Source organism: Sciurus carolinensis, chromosome 6, assembly GCF_902686445.1.
Source record: "Sciurus carolinensis chromosome 6, mSciCar1.2, whole genome shotgun sequence".
NCBI classification, from domain to species: domain Eukaryota; kingdom Metazoa; phylum Chordata; class Mammalia; order Rodentia; family Sciuridae; genus Sciurus; species Sciurus carolinensis.
In genome coordinates this window covers 27373589-27394606 of record NC_062218.1, presented here as the reverse complement: position 1 = coordinate 27394606, position 21018 = coordinate 27373589, and the positions used below count along the sequence as shown (strand labels likewise).

The window sequence follows — 21018 nt, the reverse complement described above, 5'->3', positions numbered from 1 at the left end:
AAACTCAGAGGTCCATGCTTGCTGTGTGATAATACACAGACTAGGCAAGAGTTATTTAATTGTAGGTAATCTCCTCTAGATGGAGGAGTCCCCATTCTATCATGAACACCTAGCAAAATATTCAAAATATTCAACAAACATTTGCAGAATGAAAATAGTCCACATTGTTAAAAAGAGGGCTCCAATCCTACTAAACAGAAATCTTTACTTTGCCAGAAGGCCATCTCATACACACACACACACACACACACACACACACACACACCCTCCATGCCCATGTACCCCTAAGTTTCTGCATCAATGTTACATACAGTTCATGGCCAAACCTGCTCCGGCTGTCTTGTGATTCACATAACAGCAGAGACCATCTTCAGAACAACCCTTTCAAGGTTCTGTTGCCCAGCATGGATATCATACAGAGAGCCAAACACCGCAAAAGAAAATTGGAGTAGGAAAGAAAAAGTCATCAAGAAAAATAGTCCAGATTTCTCATGATCTCACCCGTGAGTCAGATTTGCATTTGGGATAACAACTAACCGAGTAGACCAGAACAGTCTGTCTGCAAGATGTTGGCCTGCCAATTTCAACAGCACGGGGAAGGCACACTTCTTAAATTGGCTTAAAAGGACAAATCTAGTACACTTGTTTATTTTTTTCCCTTAAAAAAAAATTCCAAGGTGAAATAGCCTCCTGTTTAAAAATAGCTCTCTTGGAAATTAAACTATAATTTTCTTTTAAACAGTGAATGCCAGGTACCTTTTTCTTGGCATGTGGGGCAGTGGCAAAAAGTCCTACAAGAGAGTCTTCTTACTGTATGCCCCTTGAAAAGCTGCCTCTGCTCTCTGGGCCTAGATCTGTTCACCTATAAAATATGAGATGACAACAGAGGATCTCTAAAATAAAGTCTAAAGCAGAAATCACTTTTAATGGAGGGAAAACCAATTTTTGTATGCTTGACAAATCTTTTAATATTCACAGAACTTAGTCCTAACAGAAACAGGGTTTTTTGGTTTTGTTTTACAAGTTGCTTAATTTAGAGGAGTTTATTCATCCAGGTCAGAGGGTGGGGTCCAAGCCACTGTGCATGTGAGTGGGTCTTTAGTGAGGAGGAACGGGATGATCCCGCTCAAGTGACAGGCAGTGCTATGGTGTAAATGTCCGGCCCCTCACCCCAAAATCCTTATGCTGAAATCCAGTCCCCAAGATGATGGTATTAGGAGGTGGGGCCTTTGGGAAGGCAATGAGGTCATAAGGGTGGAGACTTCACTATTGGGATTGGTGCTCCTGTAATAGAGGCCCCGAGAGCTGCCTTGCCCTTCCACCACGTGAGAAGCCAACAAGAAGGCACAACATAGAGCCAGAGAGAAAAAGCCCTCACCAGAAACACAATCTGCTGGCCCCTCGATCTTGGGCTTCCCAGCCTCCAGAACAGAAATAAATTTCTGTTGTTTACAAGCCACCCAGTTTATGGTATTTTTGTAAGAGCAGCCCAAAAGGACTGAGACAGGCAATATGTGGATTATGACGCTCCAACTGTATGTTAGGACATTTTCTTCTTTTAGAGATAAAAAAAAAAGACTGTAGGAATTATTAACTGCAATTGCTTCCTTTTAAGTATCAAGAAACCAGGACTCCACAAGGCCAGACCCCTTGCCCAGGTCCCACGGCTACAGAGAGACCGTGTTGGATTTGTGTGCAGGGCGGACTGCTGGGCTGCCCATCATTTCTTCCTACCCCTCCTCCTCCCTCTCCCACTGTGCACCTTGTACAGTTTCAACATGTACAGTTCTGCCCCTGGACTGCTCTGAAAAAAGGAGGATGGAGGCGCTGGGTTATTCCTGTCTGTCTTAGCGTGGGCTTTATTGCTGCATTTTAATTACTCAGACCCCACCCACTCCTCAGACACACAGGCTGAGCAAGCTCTCTGAATGATAAGGTAGGAATCAGGTGAAAGAGAGAAGGCAATTGTCTACCTGTGAGTGTGTAAGAGGATAAGCTCTCAGAGCTCTGCGAATGGCCACAATGAGTGCTATAAAAATAACCATTACAGATTATCAGCAAGTTGAGTCTCTGCAGTGTGGATTTCAGATTGCAACTCAACTGTCCCCTTGGACTCCTTTCTCCTGCCCAGTTACTATCCTGCACTGACTGCCTTCCATGTTGGCACTTACCTACTATTTTAACCAGACCTCTGATTCCTTCCAAGATGCTGTATTACAGGCAAAAATTAAAAACGAAGTAAATACCTGCATACATATTATTTTTAGAGTTCAAGTTCCTCTAGTATATGGCACCTCCTTTTTCTTTCCAGTTTGTAAAGGAAAACCCAGGATGGAACAAGCTCCTATTCTGGCAGCTGCCAGGAACATCTGAAGCTAGGACCTGCATTTAATTAAAAGCTGTTCTAAGCAAAGGGAAGAGTTAACTCTTTCTCATTTGTTTCTTTCCAAGCTTCTGGAAACTAGAGGTGATGGGTCATAAAGAAAATTGCATTTGGCATTTGTAGAAATGAAGAGGAAGGGTGATATGCCAATAAATACGGTACATTTTTAAAGAGAGCTTAGGCTCTGAATTTAAGCTCTGAACCACAGAATTACTTCTTTCTATTAGCCTCAAAGGTTTAATGGTACCAAGGAGGATATTCAGCTGACTGCATTCAATTGAATTGAAGTTTATCTCTAATGCCAAATGGAAGGCAGTAGTTTACTAAAAACAGTGGACTTTGGGGATACCAGGTTCCCCATGGAAGTTTAACTACCCAGCTGGATCACCACAGGAAAATAAATTACTTGACCTTCTGAGCTCCTGGCTCCTCATCCATAAATGGAGCTAATAATCTATATTGAAACCTACATGAAATTATGTAGGCATATTATATAGAAAAGGCTGATTAGCTACTGAATTAAATCTCAAGTTGGTAGAGACATTAGAAGTCACCCAGCCTAATCTTGCAACATCAGTCCTCTATCTCCTGTTTGATGTCTGTGGTAAAAGGAAGTTCACAAGCTTTCAATGCAATCTCTGTTGTCTTGAAAGAGGGATATAGGATAGAATATTTTTCCCATCATGGGATTGTTCCTCTTGCCCTTAACTTCAGCATGTTGGTCCTTATTCAGGCTTTTGGACAAGAAATAAGTCTTGGCAGCCCTGTACAAGAAAGCCACTGAAATATTTTATTTATTTGGTCATGTAATGAATTGTAGTTGCAAATCTCCAGGTGCAAGTACAGGGACCATATGGAGGGGAGAGATGAATACAAATTTCTCATTTGGGGGGGCAGCTGGTAGAGTCGGGGTGCCATTGGCCAAACGAGGGAAAGAAGAGGAGCAGTGTGTGGGGCGAAGGTGATAAGCTCAGTTTGGGACATGTTGCTTTGGAAGAGCTGAGTCACCCAGATGGACATTTCAGGTAGATATGTGAGTCCAGAGCTCAGGAGGTTGGGACTGAAGGTACAGATCTGGGAATGATCAATACATAGGGGGTGGCTGAAGTTGAAGATATGGCTCAAATTGCCCAGAGGGGAGATGAGAACATCAATTGTTATGAGGCAAAAACAGAACCCAATAAAAAAAAAAAAAGAGGGGTTATAAAGTTTGTTGTAAAAATTGAATAGCTCTATGGAAAGGAGCTCAGAGATGAGACTGTGTACACTAAAGAGGTGGGAGGAGCTTCAGGTGGGAGGTGCTGTGCTGTCAGAGAAGCCAGAAGAGTAGTGCCTGTTGAGAGGGGGACCATCACAGGACAATTGAAGGTAGTGTTGAAAATCTCCCAGTGGATTAGCTGTAGGGGCCACAGGTGGACACCACAAGGTAATTTCTCTAGATGATGGGAGTAGAAATCTGACTGTACAGTTCACTGACAAATTAATGAGAGATTAAAGAAGTGAAAACAGCTAGTAGAGACCAATTTGTCCAGTAACTTGGTTGTTAAGGATTTAGGATAAAGGGGTCTTCATTGAAGGGTGGGAAGAGTAAGGACAGACACTGGGGAATTTTTCCCTTTGTAGGACTGGGGTCCTATAAGGGGGACTGGGGGTCTGATGAATTTAAAGACCATTATGCTGCAGTTGCACCAATCCAAATAGCTGAGTGGCGAGTGGTTTTTCTTTCATAGAAAATGTAGCGGCCAGGACACAGTAGCAGAAAATGCAGGTGGTTTAACTTATTTGGTGCAGAGACTTGGGAAGGCTGAGCAGCTAAAAGAAAGGAGATTGGGGAGCTTATGGCATTAGCAAAGGAGCAGATAAAATGAGGGACCTCAGGGCTACCAGCTGGAAAGGAAGACTCTGGAGGTGGCCACCATCTTTCCATCTTTTGTCTTTGCCTCTGGGTATGTCACTCTACGCTGCACATTGCCCAGAACGGCACACAACAGTATAGACATGTGGGACTAGTACAGAGCTCAGCACCATGTTTTTGGGTCCCTCACACCTGGGAGTTAACTTATTAAGAGTCATGTCACAGTGTTGATGTGCATTGACTAAGTCCTTTCCACAAAGGCTGCTGTTAAAACAGTCTTCTGACCATCCCATAATAAGCACAGAATCTTCACTTGAGCCCCTTGGCTGACTTTTGCAACACTTGGCCTCCCCTGTAGGTCTATTTAGAATCTACTTCTGCTGTGAAATGAGGTCACTATGCTTTCCAGATCTGGGTCATAAGCAAATGGGATAAACATGTCACCCACATCTTTATTCGGGTTGTTGATAAAAGTGCTGAACAGAAGCAGGATAATGCTAATGGCAGAACTGTGCCTGACTCTCACCCTGCAACCCTCTGCCCTCATGGACCCCGATCCATCAGCCCCTTTGTTTGGCTGCAAATTCATGTGCTGCTGCTTCTGCCTGGTCCACATTTTTCCATTTACCTATAAGGATGTCACAAAGGACCATCCAAACACCTTGCTGAGAAGTGTGGACATGCAAGGTCAACAGTTTTCCTACGATACACTGGTCTAGTAACCTTACCCTGTTGTACAAAAATACAATGCACTTTTTTCTTTGCTGTGTCTCATACACCTACGACCAGATGGAAATCGGTTTATGACATTTTACAGCTTTATAACATTTCCTGTCTCACCATGACATCACTTTTCTCTAAGCCAAGACCTTCAAAAGGCCACAAAGGTGTTAAGAACCTAGTTTTCAAAACAATGTATCAGGTTACCTGATCTCCCAGGCTCTTGAAATGAAAGAATGTTAACTTGATAATGACACCATAATAGGAAACTCCCTGCTTCAAATAGAAAGAGAGGGGCCCTAGAAAGTGGCCCCAGAAAGTGGCCCCATGCCCTTCTTGGAGCTTCATCTCCACAGTCCTAAGAGGCAGTTTAATTTTTATTTCTTTGAATCTGATTTTCAAAATAAAGCCAAATGTGATTTTTTTCTGAGCTTTCTTGACTATGTCATTTTCAAACAGGTTATTGAGAACTGGGGTCTTCACTCTTACAAGCTATGTTTCAGTTGCTTCTAAAAAAAAAAATGAAAAAATAGAAAGACACAGATCAAACCAGGGTGAAAAATTCCAAGGTGTTTATGAAGAGTATAATCCCTAATTATGATGAGCGCGGCATCCTCCCCCGCAGGCCATGCTCCTCGGCGGATGCTGCCAATGCGTTAAACAAGAGTGGTTTAACTAATCCGTCAACATCTGTTTACTGCTTGCTGCTGGGAGCACAAAGAGGTGAAAAAGATGGCCCAGTGCCCTCAGAGAGATTACAGTCTAATCTGAGAAGAGCAAAAAAAGACACCTACAGCAAAGGGTCTGCCGAACAAAGCCACACGGGCTGGATGCCAAGTGAATGTGCCAGGTGTTCTGGGAGAGTCTGTGGGGTAGGGAGGGTGGGGTAGACTTCTCAAAGGGAATGAGACTTCACCTGGGCCTCAAGGGAGGGATAGAATTTAAACAGGGGACTGGTGGACATTTGGGGGAGATGGAATAAATGTGAATAGTCCATTTAGGCAAATGAAGTTTACAATTAGCCAGGTTCAAATCCCCTCTCAATTTTCCAATAAAAAACAAAAGTCTGACGTTCAGCTGGGGAATTAACAAAGAACACACTTGTCCTCCCCCATGGAAGTTCAGCCAAGGTCGTACAGAGATGAATGTCCACTACATTCACTCTAAGGAGATGCCCCAATTAAAACCTAATATGCTATCACACACAGTACAATTCCATTAAAACCATCGCTGCAATTTAAAATTTAAAACTAATGGGTTTTCTAAGAAAGCAATAACATATGCCACAGGAGGTAAAATTCCAAGAAGGAGAACAATGACACAGAGTTCAGATGACAAAGCAGTGGTTTGCAATCCTGGCTTCACATTAGAATAACCTGGAGAGGTGTCAAAAAAACACCAATGCTTGGGCTGTACCTCATGCCAATTAGATCACACTCCCTGGGGCATTACATTTAAATTAAAAATACCAATGATTCTCATTCTCATTCTCTCAACAAATATTTTCTGAATGCCTACTATAGGCTGGGCATTGCTCTAAATATTGGTGATATAACAGTGAACGGAACAGAACCCCTCAAAAATACCATCATCGGTTTTACATTGAATCTGAAGCAAGCAGAAAAGCAAATTAAGTCAGTAAAATATGTATCAAAAGACTGACAATGTGCTAAGGAGAAAATAAAGCTGAGAAGGGAGTTATGAAATCTTAGGGGCAGGGTGGCACAAAAGACTTCACAAAGTGCCGGGCGTTTGCATCAAGATCTGAAGGGATAAGAGAGATCTCAGCCACAGGACCTGAAGGAAGAGCATTCCAGGCAGAGGAACAGCGCGGGTGGTGCCCTGGGCAGAAGCAAGCTGGTGAAGCTAGAGCGGAGGAAGGGCGGCAGAGGTGGAGTCAGAGGCGGAGTCAGGGACAGAGGGCACCGGAAGGAGGGAGAGCTCCTGCTGGGCTATGCGATGAGTTTGGCTTTTACTCTAAGTGAGAAGGGAAGCGACTGGGAAGACTGAGCAGAGAAGTGACATGAAATGATTTTCATTTTACTAGAATCATTCTGGCTGCTCTATTGGGAATAAACTATGCGGGGAAAGGGAACAGTAGCAATTAGGAGAGTCTTGAGTCTGATTGAAAGATGAGAAGTGATGAGCGATGACTGAATTCTAGGAATTTGGGTGCTGGGATAGAACCCATGGCCTCATGCATGCTAAGCAAAGCATTTTACCACTGAGCTACATCTCAGGATGCAGATTTTCAAGGACTAACCAGAGACAAGCATCCGGAAGGTGTCAGGGTGGGAATCAGGAACCTGGTTTTGGATGCTAAAGTTTGGGAAGACTTAGCCATTCAGCAGAGATGTCCAGTAGGTCATTGCGTGTCCAAGCAGTACAAGATGGAGGGACACTGGTGGGAGTCCTTGGCTTACAGATGGCATTTAAAGCCAGAACAAGTGACATCATAGACAGCAGTCAGAAAGACAAGAAGTTCAAGCGCTGAGTCTGAGCCCTGCCGGGGTCAAAGAGAAGAGCTGGAAGCCAAAAAAACTAGAAGGATTCTGGCAGGTGCACAAGGAGGAACACCTGGAGAGCTCATTGCTCAAGAGCCAGGAAGGAGCGCTCAAGGAAAAAGAGGGATGGACTGTGAAGTCCAAAGGCTGTGAGGGATCTAGTAAAAGACTCTGAAGTGATCCTGGATTTAGCAAATGTGGACATCATTAGTGACCTCTATAAGAGCAGTCTGCCATGCATAGTGGGCTGAGAACATCTCTAGGGTGTCATGTTCTTTTGGACTCAGCTTAAACACATTGCATGTTTGTCCTTCTTACTAGAATATAAGGGTCTAATCATGGTAGCTCAAATATTTGATTTACTGAATGCATCAACAGGCTGCACCAGGCTGATGTTTAATTGGTAGCTCATGAAATCTTCTAAAATGATTAGTGTGTAGTTGGGTGCAGTGGCACACGCCTGTAATCCCAGAGACGCAGGAGGATTTCAAGTTCAAACCCAGCCTCAGCAACTTAGTGAGACCCTCAGCAACTTAGCAACACCCTGTCTCAAAATAAATATAAAAAGGGCTGGGGATGTGGCTCGGGGTAGAGTAGAGCATCCCTAGATTCAATCTCCAGTACCAAAATAAATAAAATGATTAGTGCGTAAAATGGGAATCTATTCAGAAAAACAATTGTTGATGGAAGGATTACTCTTCAGATGCTTTTATCAGAAGATTCACCTTCCCATAGACCCTAAATCCTAACTAGTACTGCATTTCCTATCTCCCTCATAAGATTCTATGTTGTGAACGGTTTGACCACATCGGACTATGGGGATCCTTGCGTATTAGCTGTGAATATGACCTGGTTCTTCTCTCCCACCCAGATATGCCTATTGAACTCGATTTCATTCATTTAAAAAAAACTTCATGAAAGGACTACGATGGTCCAGAACTGTACTGGGTGTTTGAGTCGCAGTATCACGTAGGATACAGTCTGTCCATGAAGGAACCTTCTAGTCTACAGTTTCTGACCCTCAGCTGACATCAACTTAAGATGTGACTCCAGCTTCACCTCCAATGATAGTTCACATCCCTAACTGAATCCACAGGTGATAGAGCACAACAGCCTCAGATTCACTCAACCCTAGAAATGTATCAGGGAATATGCCAAGGGGGCTCTCAGCCAGTTCCAAGGCCTCAACAAATGTCAAGTTCAGAAGACGATGTTCTTTTTTTGTCTATGAAAGAGCACGCTTTATTGGGAAGCAGAGAGCAGCACAGTGACCAACAGAAAGTGCCCAATGGGTGGGCATCCTACTTGTCATACTCAAAAAGATACACAGGATGTTTTGCTAATAAAAATCAACAGGAACATGGATTCCTCTGGGCAACTTCTCCATATTCAACCCTCTCAAGGGTCAAGAAAACTCTTGAAGGCAACTATGGTTCACTAGAGATAGAACCCCTCAGGGATGCCTTCTTATTTTTTATAAAGAATATTTTCTTAAGATTTTTGAAGTCTTCATTTGTTACTTTCATTCTACGTTCTCTCAAGGCCATTAGACCAGTTTCTGTACAGATTCCTTGATGTCAGCACCAGAGGGATCATCCTTTGCCATGAGCAAATCGTCCAGTGTCATCCTGCTTGTGTGAATCTGTAAGATGCGCTTCTTAGTCTTTTCATCAGGCAGGGGGAACGCAATCTTCCTGTGGATGCGATCTGGTCTGATAAGTGCTGGATCCAAAGTTTCTATTTGGTTTGTGGCCATGATAACTTTCATGTCTCCCCTTGAATCAAATTCGTCCAACTGGTTCAACAATTCCAACATTGTTCGCTGAATCTCTCTTTCACTTCCAGAGTGTGAATCATATCTTTTGGTCCCAATGGCATCGATTTCATCAATGAACACAATGGTGCGTGTTCTTCAGCAACTCAACATAATTCCCATACGAGTTTAGGCCCATCTCCTAGGTACTTCTGAATAAGTTCAGAGTCAATCACTCTCAAGAGAGTGGCCAATGTTTGGTTTGCTACTGCTTTGGCTAACAAGGTTTTACCTGTGCCAGGTGGACCATAAAGAATGACCCTCTTAGGGGGCTTTATACCCATCTCTTCATAGTATTCAGGGTGGGTGAGAGGAAGCTCCACAGCTCCTTAATTTCCTGGATTTGGTTGTTCAACCCCCCAATATCTGCAGAGGTCTCCTGGGGGGCCTTTTCCACCTTCATCACTGTGACCAGGGGATCTGTGTCATCCATCAGTACTCCTGTCACGGCATGTACTTTGTGGTTGAGCAGGACTGAGCAGCCTGGTTCCAGCAGATCCTTGTCCACAAATGAAAGGAGGCTGACATAGTGTTCTGAACACACAGATGTGGACACGATGGCATGATTGTCATCAATGATCTCTTTCAAGGTTCCTACTAACATGGGGGTCCCCCTCAGATCATCCACCTTTGATCTTTCCTCCTCTTGCTTTTCTTCTAATGATTTCATTTGTTCCTGATTTCTAATGAATTCTTCTTCCATGAGAAGATAGTATTTAATTCTTTCCAACTTCAGCAATTTCAAGCGGCACTGAGTGTGAGGTGTCACCAGTGGTAGTTTGCTGGCAGCATCTGCTCCCTTTGTTTTCTTCTTCTTTTTCCCAACTCTGGTTGGTAGAGGAGGTTCCTATTTTTTTTTTTTTTCTTATCCTTGTCATCCTTCTTGCCACCTCCAAGATCAAGATCACCACTCTGACTTTGACCCATCTTGCCACTCTGGCTGCTGCTGCAGGAAGTGGAAGATGTTGTTCTTGAAACATTTCTCCATTTTTCCTTCCCCTGGCCCAGACAACAGTTAGACATTTTGATATGAATGATACTTCAAGGAAATCTGCATTTTATTTTTATTCCCCATATGCAGAACAAGAAGTGTATATATCCTTTCTTTGCAAGTCATGTAATACATAAATATTAGTTGAACAAAAAAAAAAAAAACTGAGTTTGAGGGCATTGAGGACAAAGTAAAAACTCTAGGAGAGAACTGAGCATCATGTTGAGAGGGAAAATACTACCTCCTTCAAATGTTTGCTGAGCTTTCACAGCTTTCAATGGCTTTACAAGAAGCTACCCACCTCCTATCTGCAGGATCACCATTATTAGCAAAGCCTACATGCTGTGTCAGGATGGAGATTAGAACAGCAGTGGAGAAAGGGTTATTAAAATATAGTAAGTCCAACTATCCTAGTGTAGGGGTTCCAGCAAGGATTTTAACCAATGGAATTCCAGAAGTACATCTTGATCCAACAAATGAGAACTGTGGTGGGTGGTGACATTTCACAGGAGAACAGCACATCAATTCATCCCAGCCTCCATTATGACTACCCACCTGCCTGTTAGCAGGAACAATGAGCTGCTCCTCTTTGGTTTTTGCTAAAAATAAAAGGTACTACCAATGAGTGACACTTTACATGTACAACCCTCAGGCAGAGTTCTGGTTACCATAGCAAACCCTACTCATGACAGCAGAGATGGAGCTCATGACATATCCAATGGCCAGAGCCTACCTTCCTGCAAGAAAACAGCTATCTTTTGCAGATACAATAACCAATTACCATAGCCCTTCCTATGAATAAAAGCCTAACCAACACTTTTAGGTCTTGGATAAGCCCACAATTTCTATTTGTCTGAAAGAGTAGGTTTATATCTAAAGTCTACTTACCAGGATGCTGATGGAATTCTCAAGATGGACCTGATTTTTAAAAGAGGGTCTAAGTCGACATGGTGATATGTATCTGTAATCTCAGCCACTCAGGGCACTGAAGCAGGAAAACTGCTTGAATCCAGGAGTCTGAGGCCAATGTGGACAATATAGAGACCTCATTTCCAAAAAACAACAAGCTGCTTTCTCATTCTTCCGATTTGCAGCCCCCAAGCTCCATACCTGGTGAGAGCCTGACTTTGGCCTCTTCCATAACTAACCCAAAGCTGGTGCCAGAAAAATGGTCATCCTTGAGCAAGACCCAGTGGAGGGGGTCTTGTACCAACCAATTTATAAAGTGATGTCCATGTTCTTGTTCTAGGGCTGTATCGACTGAGAAGAGATATGGAGTCAGAAAAGACCAAATCACAAAAAAATGTTCATATGTACAGAAAGTCAGGAGCAGGAAGAACTCAGGGCCTCTTCTGAACACAAACAAATGCTATCTTTGCATATAAGGACTTTCCTAGGCCATCTTGGCCTTTCCTTTAAGCATTCAAGGAAGAGGGTTTAAACCATCAACTCTCAAGATGAATCATAAAAAGTCCCAAAGTCAAGAAAACGCAAAACTAACTTCTTAACTTCTCAAAGATTAAGTCCCAGTCCAGTTTTTCAGAGAAATAGTACACTGAGTATCTGAATAAGTATCTTTCTTCTTTGTGTGTTACCTGTGTCCTAAATTTATAAGTAGGAAAATGAGTTAGAAAGCTCAGAACTCTGTAGAGACTTCAGGGTTCCTGAGTAGTTACTGCTTCTTGGAGATTCTGTATGAAATAGTTGTTGAGAATACAGGATGGCCAAACAGATCTGGTTTCAAATTCTTGCTCTGAATAGATAAATACCTCAGGAAAGTCAGTTAACCTTTCTGAAACTACATTTCCTCATCTGAAAAATAAGGGTAACTGGGAACAGTGCCTAAAAGAAAGTACTCAGTTTATTCAAACAAAATAAGTATTTGGTGTCTGCTTTATACCAGGAACTGTTGTGTGCACCTGAGATACATGAACAACACAAGGTCTTTGCTTTAATGATGCTTACATTCTAACAGGTGAGAGAGAAAAATAAACTACTATATCAAAGACTTTATTTCAGTCAAGAATTAGTGATAGAACCCCAGGAGGAAATAATTTAGATTATAGGTTTATAGAAAAGATGCCTTGGAAGATCTCAGCAAAGGGCACTGATATGAGACAGAACATGTGTTGCAGAATGGAATGACAATGTGTCAGGGCACAGAGGGAGGACAATGAATGGTAAGAGAGGTGGACCAGGGAACCTGGATCATATTCATCATTACTTTGTATGTGTGTGTGTGTGTGTGTGTGTGTGTGTGTGTGTGTGTGTGATGCTGGGGATTGAACCCAGGGCCTTAGTGCATGTGAGGCAAGCACTCTACCAACTGAGCTATATCCCCAGCCCCTGGATCATATTCAAATGACCATGAGAATGCCCCAGTGTTAAGCTGGGGAGTGACATGAACAGAGATTTTTACAAGACCCCTCTGGGACAGAGGTGCATGAGGGACAACTAGGTAGAACACAGGGAATTTTATGGCAGTGAAACTACTGTATATGATACTATAATGGCGGATTCATGTCTTTATACAGTTGTCCAAACAGCAAGAGTGAACCCCAATGTAAACTATGAACTTTGGATGATAACATGTCTATATAGGCTAATCAGTTGTAACAAAAGTACCACTCTGGCAAAGGATGTTGATAATGGGGGTGGCCATGCATGTGTGGGGGTAAAGTATATAAGGGAGGTCTCTGAATGCTATTACTATGATTTGGATATGGAATGTCCCCCAAAACTCATGTGTTGGAAGCATGGTCCCCAATGCAACAAGGTTCAGAGGTAATCTAAGGCAGTGATTGAATTGTGAAGGTATAACCTCATTAGGGGATTAACCCATTTGATGGATTAATAATTTAAATGGACTATCAGATGGTAACTACAGGCAGGTGGGTGTGGCTGGAGAAAGTAGGTCGCAGTGGGGGCGTATGTCTTTGGGTACTATATCTTGTCCCTGGCTCCTCTTTCTCTTGGCTCTGCATCTGCCACGAGCTAAGTAGCCTTCCTCCACCATGCCCTTCTGCCATTAGGTTTCTGCAATGAAACTGGCTGACCCTGGATTGAGACCTCTGAAACAGAAGTCAAAGTAAATCTTCCTCCTCTAAGTTGTTCCTGTTAGGGATTTTAGTCAGAGAGATAAAAAACTGATGACCGCAGTTCCTTTCAACTTAGCTGTGAACCTAAAACTGCATTAGATAAAGTCTTTGGGAAAAAAAACAAAACAACAAAACCCTCTGACTGTTCTGAGGAGAAAGGCCTAGTTGGGGCATCGAAAGTGTCCTCAGGAATCCCATTTAGGAAGCAACTGCAGCAGAGATCCAGGGACAGGATGGCAGTAACTTTAACCATGTGGCTAGAGGTGGGGAGAAGGTGGATGCTAAAGGAAAGGATTACCACTTACAGATTTGGACGCAGGGCATGAAGGAAAAAAGAAGAATAAAGAATGGTTTCTGGATTTGAGGGGGGTGAGTCTTTCGGTGAATGCCATTTACTGAGATGGAAGGAAAAGAAAAGAACTAGGTTGGAGTAGAAATACCATTTTGGTCATGTTTGGTTGAGATGCGCATTGACACACCTATATGGAAATGTTAAAAGGGCAGTAGGGCACATGAGTCTGGAATTCAGTGGATAAAGACAAGGACAGAGACATTAACTTGGAAGGCAAAAATCTTGAGATAGTTGGGATCTTCCTGGTAGGGAGAACAGTGAGAGAGAGAGTTTCAAGGTCATGTCCTGGGATAACATCATAAAACAATGAATATTAGTTGTTGTTATTTTCAATACATTGGGAAGGAGACTGTTAGCTAACTATAGACTCAGCATTTTAAAAAAATAATCTATCGGGGCTGGGGAGATAGCTCAGTCGGTAGAGTGCTTGCCTGGCAAGCACAAGGCCCTGAGTTCGTATCCCCAGCACCGCCAAAAACAAAAAACAAAAAACAAAAAACAAATTCTCAAAAAATCATCTATCGACTCTCAACCTGCCATCCATTCATATCATGAATGAGCATATTTCCTGAGAGGTAGTAGAGAGTAGTCATCAAGAATGCAAGCTCTGGGCCGGGAGCAGGGGCATATGCCTGCAATTCCAGCAACTTGGGAGACTAAGGCAGGAGGATCACAAGTTTGAGGCTAGCCTCAACAACTTAGCAAGATCCTGGTTCAAAATTTTACAATAAATTTTAAAAAGGGCTGGGGATATACCTCTGTGGTTAACTGCCCCTGGGTTCAAACCTAGAAACACTCCCCGTCACACACACAAAAAAAGAATGAAGAATGCAAACTCTAGAGTCAGGCTGCTATATTTAAATTCCAGTCCCTCAGACTCAGACCTGTACAACCTCAGAGAATCTGCTTAACCACACTGCACCACCATTTCTCCATCTGCAAACAGGGATGTAATGGGTTGAATGATGGCTCCCACCAAGATATGTATATGTACCAGAACCTACGAATGGACCTTATTAATAAAAGGATCTTTGAGGGTATAATTAAATAAAGGAGCTTGAGATGGGATCAGTTTGGATTATCTGGCTATCCCCAAATCCAATGACAAAAGTCCTTAGAATAGACAAAGTCAAGGAGATGGACATGCAGAGAAGGCGATGTGAAGGCAGAGGCAGAAGGGAATGACTCAGTCATAGGAATGTCAACAGCTACCAGCTTCCAGAAACTGGAAGGTACAAGGGAAGATTCTCCCCTAGAGCCTTCGGAGGGAGCACAGCTCTGCAACACCCTGATTTTAGTCTTCTGACCTCCAGAACTGAGAGAGAATAAATTTCTATTGTTTTAAGCCACCAAATTTGTGCTACTTTGTTATGGCAGCCCAAGGAGGAATAATAATAGTCTGTACCTCATTGGGAGGTTATGAGAACTGGATGAGTTGATATATATAAGATGTCTAGAAAGTGACTGCTGGGCTGGGGATATAGCTCAGTTGGTAGAGTGCCTGCCTCGCAAGCACAAGGCCCTGGGTTCAATCCCCAGCACCACAAAAAAAAGAAAAGAAAGTGGCTGCTGAATAGTGAAACTGAAACCATTTTCAATTCTACCCATGACTGGACATTGTACTGGATCCTGAAGGGTGGAGGGGAGAGACAGTTCATCTTCAGAGATACTCCAGATAAAGATAACACTCTGGAAGCTGGGCAGGTGAGGGACCAGTAGAAAGAGGGCTCAGGTGCCATAAGCATTTCCCTGGTGCCCCCAATTGCTGACCACTGCTTCACAGCAGTCACCAGCAGAGAAATCAATCATTCTCACATCTGCTCGGGTTTTCAGAGATAAGTACTAGGTGTAGGCATGGGTTAACGCAAGCCTTTCCAATATCTTCCTCTCATCTCACCATTCCACTGCCTGCTCTCTCAAGAGAACCTGTGCTGATGAGGACACTTGGTGCACATTTTTTAGGGACAGCTGTCTCTTCTTTTAGCCTAATGATATTGGGATTAACAGTGACCAGGGCGGGGTAGGAGTGGAGAGTGGGCAGCGGCAAACTGTGGAGGAAAGTTATGCCAATTTTGTATGCTGAGTGATTTTGTAATAATATTTGCATGGCTGCTTTATCCTTGGAAGTTAATTTTCTTCACCAGGAGACCCATTATAGCACAATCTAGTTTTACCCAAATCTCTATAAAATATACTGTGCCAAAAAAGAGGGGGAGGCGTCTGTTTTGAAACAGCTGAAATCAGACATTTTATGTGTCATTGGCCAACATACAAAAATGTAGTTTATTGACATCTTGTTTTATTAAAGTTGGCTCTATTCTCGTCTTCTTAGTTGCAGAAAACGAAACACTGAAACACTTGAAGAGTTTAGGATTGTTTTTGATCACCTGCATACAAACCTTAGTAGTGTCAAGACCAATTAATCTTCATCATACAGAGGGATCAAGCTGTCGAAGGCACTTCTGGTAGCCAAGTCACTGGAACTCTTCCCGGGTGAGTTTCCTTACTGGGTGTTCAAACTTGTATGTGTCACCCAGAACATCACAGCTGACCTGAAACACACGTGTCTCTGCTCTCCAGAAACAGTCTTACAGAATATTGGAATTCCAATAACATCTCAGAATGTTTAAACAGGAGGACCAGGCTGGCCTTTGTTGAAAGGGGCAAGAATTGCTGCTTATTCTGTCTTCCCCCTTAGGGATCCCCAAATCTCCTTGGGAATGACTAGCCAGAAAGGCCCCCAGGGGTGTAAAGCTCCCTGGTTCCCTCTCTCCTCCCACCTGCTTCCTCTGGTTGGCCAGAATCCTCCCCTCTGCAACCCAAATCCCTGCCTCTTTCCCCTACTGTGTATACCATAATCCCAAATTGCTCTCTCTCCTACCCTGTACCCAGCTCAACTCCTACTGCCTCAGGGGGCAGGTCCCAGCCAGGGAACTGACTTTGGATTTCCACAGCACCAAGTGTGCCTCCTGCTCACAAAGGAATCTTATCCTGCATTATATGAATGCCATCTTTATTTTTAGCAAAGCAGGATGATCAGTCCCCAGATGCCAGGACAACAGGGTATGTGTGTTTTATCTTGAACGAGTGGACTGAGGTAGCAGAGTGCAAGTCTAGTGCTTGCAAAGCCAAGTACTAGAGGTGCCAAAGTATTGATAAAAATGAGAGCAGCCCAAACTCATTTCCACTCTTGCCAGAACACCTCAAAAGACCTTGTCTGGGGCAGCATTCTGTTAAGTGCAAATATACCATGGAAGCCTCCTCCTCAGGAAGCTGTTAAAAGAGCACAGATCCTAAATGGAAAGAGCTACATCTACTGCAACCTCAAGGCAAGAAATTGGATTATGCTCCTTCATGGATTCACAGATTCCTAGGAGTTTGTGATTTCTTTTATCTGCGTATGGACATCTGCACATTGCAGGCTGCTTCTCACAACAGAACTTCCTCTACCTCCTTGCTATTATTTCACCCAAAGCTTGCAACCATTGTGTGTGCAAAATAAGTTCACTTTGCTGCAAAATCAGTTCCCCAATCCTGCCTCTTCAAAATCTCTTTGCGTGCCCTAGAGGGCTTGATGAGCCACAGAAACACTCAATAACCTAAAAACAAATAATGCAAGAATAACTTCATCAGCCAGATGTTCACTGCTATCTGGTTTAGTTAGATTGCATCATGAAGAGAGTTAAGAATCTTAAGTTTCTGATTTTCTGCAAGTTGAGAGCCTAGTCATTTCACTCAGAATGTAATCAGGTGGGCAAGGCAAGCATGGAGTAGCCAGGTCCCCTATGGATGGGGACAGAAGGTGCCACTGGTATCTGAGAAACCAGGCCAGGGGAGGCCTCTTCCCAGAGGTGGAGACTCTACAGGTGAAGATGTCTTCTCCGCACAGTTGGTGCCTTAACGAGACCTCTCTTGGCTCAGCTACCCATCACATCACAAAGGGCCTCTTCGACCATTGAGTTTTCGACCCACAAATAATCCCAGTGTTTTCTTGAACACATTTGTCAACAGAATGCAGAACTCTTGGGCTCACAGAGAGAGTGAATCAAATACCCTAGATGGCTTCAAATCCTCCTGCTCAGAACCCACAAGAAGTGTATGCCTTTCCAATGCTTTTTTTTTTCTCCTTCTGAAAGGTGAATAGTATGAGATCAAGAATTTCAAAGTTTGAAATGCCATAAAAGGATCTATCATTTTATATACTTCCTATGCACAGTCCTAAAGGACAACATAAACTAGACAAAAATTATCCAGGTGGAAAATAAAAAAATAATTTGAGAAATGTTTTTTATACTTTGATTTTCTTTAAAAATTATTCACATTTCTCTGAAATTTCATTTCATTTGGAACACGTGTATGGAGTGTTTACTAAGTAAAGTTAAGCGCTCCTTTTCCTCTCCCCTTCACTAACAAGTGAGAATATTTATTTAATCTTTCCATGTGTAATCAAAGACCCATTAATAAAGCCCAGGAGGTATGCAACTGTTTAAATTCTTCCTCACCCACCTTGCACAAGTGAGACACCAGTTCCTCAGACCAAGCAAGTATAGTCTGGGATTCTAGTTCTGGTTGTCCAATGTGGCAAGTTCTCTGCTTTTCTGGGCCTTAGCTTCCTCATGGCAGGAACTGGGAAGTCTGAGGGCTTTGTCCCCTTCCAAACCACAGAGGACAGGGAGGTTGCCCAGGCTCTCCCTTTCAGTCCCACAAGATTTTTACGTAAGAAGGAAGTGAAATACAAGATGTAGCCACTGCTATATGCCAATAGATTAAAAAAAAAAGTAGACATCCTGAAAATTTCTTAAGGTGGGAACAGGGAGGCAAGGCTGCTCAGAACAGTCCAAAGCTTTTCATTCAAAGATAAATGAAAACTGGAGTTGGACCATTCAAATGCCCTGCTTTCTGTATTCACCTGGGCTCTGCTGACTTTGGTGAGAGGTTTAGTCATCTCTTGATGCACTATTCCAAAAGAACCACCACGTGCCAGATGCTGTCATTGAGGGACTTGCATACACACCTCAGTACCTCTTTGCATACTGCCTACGAACAACTCTGGGAAGCAGCCACTGTACCAGTTTTACATGTGAGCAAGCAGAGGCTTCAAAATTCCAATGAGCTGGCTGGTAAGAAGTTCTCTGCACTACCTGGATTCTAGTTAAGTCTCTGATCCCAGTTCAGTAACCTTCCTTTCCCTCTTGGCCAACTCCACAGGTGCCAGCCACCTCCTCTGGCCAGCAGCAGTAATGCAGATCCTTCCTGCAAGCCCCCCAGCTTCACCAAATGCATTCCCAGCTCTGAGCAGACCCCCCTCCCGTTTCGCTGAGAAGACTCCGCACGCCATTCCCTCAGCTACCCGCCCTTCGCAGTGCAGGCTCCCTCTCTCCAGGGTCTCACCCACCCTTGGCTTCTCTCCCACTTTCCAGGGACAGCACAAGCCAGCCCTCTTCTTTCCCTGAGCTTTTCCTGCTCTTTACTGTCCCTGGACTCTTCCCCCCTCAAACCACTTATATAGCTTCTCTATTCTCTTCCACTTCTCTTTTGCTTACCAAACAATGACTGGGAGGGAAATCTGGGGACTCTCCTGAAAAGCCTTCCTTCAATGTGTCTTCTCCTCAAAATACTCTGATGATTTGCAACCTGTACACTCTGGATGCGGTTTTGATATCTTGCCAATCATTTTCCTCTCATCCCTTGCATCCTGGCCCCAAAGTCGTCCTTCACTGTCACTGTTCTCTGTCTCTGTCTGTGTCTTTTTCTTCCTCCTTCTGAGTATTGGTCCTTCTCACACTTTCCTGCCTGTCTACCTATCTGCTACCTTCCTCAGGGACCTGCCTGCCTAGCTCTTCCTGCCCCTGAAACAACTCTGTCCTTAGCATCCATCTTGGCACTGTGGAGATAACCTCTGAAAACAGAAGAAAAAAGTTAAAACTGCCGAGTCTCCAAGTCTGTGTTCTGGAAGAGATGCAGTCTCTCTGGGTTTGGTCCTGACCTTATGTGGGTTCATCTTCCTTGGAATTTTTCCCTTTGTGATTGTTGAAGTAGGAGGGACATGGGGATGCCACCTACCACTGTAGTCTGAGTCACTTAGGCCCACGCTATCTAGGGCAAGGGAGTATCCACAGCTCAGTATTATCTTGTCCAGTCCACCAGGTCTGGATCTTTCAAGTCACAGTTGAGAGGTACCTACAGTACAACCGACCTCCCTCTGCTTCTCTCCCTATCTAGCCTGAGGAAATTGATGGACAACTATTCCAGGCCTTATCTGGGCATGAATAAGATAAGGTTCTAGAGAAGCAGGCACGGGGCAGCCTGATGAGCGCTCACAGGGCTTTGTAGGAGCAGAGGGGCACACGTAAAGAAGGACTACCCAGCACTTCCTGGAGAGAGCAACTCGACCACCCTACCACTGCCACCAAAGAAAAACAGCTTTGTAAAGATGGAGCCATGACAGGTCAGGAGTTCTACAACTGTGTGTGTGTTGGGGGACACAGCAAGTGAGAAGTCTGAAGAGGCACAAAGGATGTGGGACTTATCCCATGAGGCCTGGGAGCCTCAACAGGTTTTACAAGAAGAGGCAAAGTGAGAAAGAAAAGCCTAGAAGGATTTCTCCAGGCTTCTAGTTTATCAAACATTAAAATTCCCAATTTCAGTTCCCTGTGTACTTGTTCTCATAACCTGCAGGGGATCATTGTTTCTTCTCTCCAAATCCTACCAGTGCCTACACTTCAAGTCTGACAAATCTTCCCTTCTTCTTAGCACTGCCACCCACCAACTCAGACCTTCACAGCTTCCCCCCACCATCTTATGACAAGAACCTTCTCACTAGGCTCCTAGCCCCTCATCTCCTCCCAGTCCCAATTCTTTCTGCAAGAGATTTATCACCCAGAGGCACATATCTGATCATGATAGTCTCTTGCTCAAAAATCCCAAACATTCCCCTACTGGTTGGAAAACTAAGTTCCTGAAGTCCTTATCTTAGCCTCTTCCCCCATAGTACCCTGAAGGGCTTAGTCCTAACTCAGGATCAACTTTTCAGCACATATCTCTTTTCCCTAGACCTCCCCACAAAAGCCTTTTAGATCCCTTCAGTCATAAGTGACCTCTTTTCCTCCATATTCCCAAAATATTTTTTGTTTTGTTTTCTGGTACTAAGACTAAACCCAGGGATGCTTTACCACTGAGCTACATCCCCATCCCTTTTTATTTTTTATTTAGAGACAAGGTCTCACTATGTTGTCCAAGGTGGTCTTGAACTTGCGATTCTTCTGCCTTCCCAGTAGTTGAGATTATGGGCATGTGTCACCT

At 43.6% G+C, this 21018-nt stretch overlaps 1 protein-coding gene and 1 pseudogene across 3 annotated transcripts in view; both read right to left on the bottom strand.

Annotated features, from left to right (window-relative positions):
* Pdzd2 (PDZ domain containing 2) overlaps window positions 1-21018 on the bottom strand; it is a 362396-nt gene that overhangs the window by 339290 nt on the left and 2088 nt on the right. The gene's annotated exons all lie outside the window — the stretch shown is intronic.
* LOC124986681 (26S proteasome regulatory subunit 4-like) lies at window positions 8900-10163 on the bottom strand (annotated as a pseudogene).